The sequence below is a fragment of the Protobothrops mucrosquamatus genome, unplaced genomic scaffold (assembly GCF_001527695.2).
Source record: "Protobothrops mucrosquamatus isolate PMUCROS unplaced genomic scaffold, P.Mucros_1.0 scaffold388, whole genome shotgun sequence".
In the NCBI taxonomy this organism is placed as follows: Eukaryota; Metazoa; Chordata; class Lepidosauria; order Squamata; family Viperidae; genus Protobothrops; species Protobothrops mucrosquamatus.
This window is the reverse complement of record NW_015386720.1, coordinates 519,655-521,134: the sequence shown is the minus strand read 5'-3', so window position 1 is coordinate 521,134 and position 1,480 is coordinate 519,655. Positions and strand designations below refer to the sequence as shown.

General features: G+C 55.3%; 1 protein-coding gene across 1 annotated transcript in view; it reads left to right on the top strand.

Annotated features, from left to right (window-relative positions):
• The first annotated feature begins 880 nt into the window (after nucleotides 1-880).
• Nucleotides 881-1,480, top strand: part of ATF3 (activating transcription factor 3) — a 13,760-nt gene continuing 13,160 nt past the window's right edge. Inside the window, exon 1 of the mRNA XM_015815962.1 lies at nucleotides 881-990. The gene's annotated coding sequence lies outside the window, so the exon portion shown is untranslated. The remainder of the gene's footprint in view (nucleotides 991-1,480) is intronic.

The following is a 1,480-nucleotide window of genomic DNA, read 5'->3' as shown; positions in this document are numbered from 1 at the left end:
TTGTCCCTCTGATTCCAATTTCTGACCTCTGCTGCTTCCACAAGCCATTTCCTTAGGGCAGGGATGGGTCTGCGTGTGTGAGACTCGTGGTAAGTTATACCTGAAAAGTGTGGCTTGGAATGACTCAGGTGTACGGTCTTATTACACAACCCAATACGAAAGCCGGCGAATCAGAAGAACGTAGATGCCTTATGAACGGATAAGGCGGTGGAGATGACCAGCAAACTCATCTTAATCTTCCTCTCGCGCGCAAATACCCAGCCTGGCGCGCCGGAGACCTCAGAGGAAGAAGCCACCGTCACCCCCCCCAGCCCTTTTAAGGAGCAAAATGGCAACGCATCCTCTCCGGGACTTCCTTTCGGTCGCCTAATTGAGGAAGACCGCGACGACCCCCCGCCCCTCCGGGGTCACCGCCGCCCGCCTCCCCAAATCCTCCGCGGTCCCGCTTTGCGGAGAGACGCCGGCGATCTGGAGCCGTCGCCTCGCGAGCGACCCCTTCGGGCACGAAGGGTGTTCCCTTCTGGCCGGCGGCTTCCGAGGCAGAGCGGAGCTTCCCTCTCCCGGGGAGCGGGGAAGGCCTTGCGTCACTCGGAGGCCCCGCCCCCGCAGCCCTGGCTCCACCCCTCCTGTCCCGCTCTCCCGCTAAGGAGTCTTGGCATGACATCACCTTCGACTCGCGGCCAGGGTAAATAACAGCGCTGCCCGCTGGCTATATAAAGGGGGTGATGCAACCGCGCGGGGAGCCAGAGGTTCGAGGAGGCGCTCAGAGCCAGGGAGTCGCGGCGGCGATCATCGCTGCCAGCCAGGATCGGGGAACGGCGGCGGCGGCGGCGGCACCTATTCTGCTTTGCCTGGAGTCCCGACAACACGCGTTTCGTAAAGCCCACTCTCACGATTGCGAGTCCGCACTCCCTTGCGTTCGCCGTTTCACTTTCTGTGTAGTTCTTTGCTGCGAAGGAGGAAGGCGCGTAGAAGAACCGGAGTGAGCAGGTAGGGAGCGAGCGAGATGCCGGGAAAGAGTGGGGTAAACGAAAGGCTAAAGTCCAGGGGGAAAGAAAAAAAAAAAAAGGTATTTGCCCTTTATCCAACTATCGTGATTGGATGTGTGAAAAGGGGGAAAAACTCGCGTCCTTCCATCTCTTTTCGTTCTAGGGATGCGGCGGGTTATTTGGGGGGGGCTTTAGAAGAGGACGAAGACGGGAGAAAAGTTCTGATCGAAGAACTTAAAAGAGATTTCACTTTTTTTTTTTTTTTTTTTTGCAAAACTGACGAACTGAAATCAAAACAAACCAAAAACATCAAGCGATTTCTCTTTCCCTTTGAAATCGGACCAACTGAAAGTAAAAGTTCATTCATCCGAGTGAAACTTGGAGCGCTCTTTAATAGGCACGCCTAAGAAAGAAAAACTCCCATTTTATTTCCTCGTTCTGGGGCTTTGCTAGTTGCTGTTTTTACAGTTCTGTCGGTCGTCGGGGGGGGG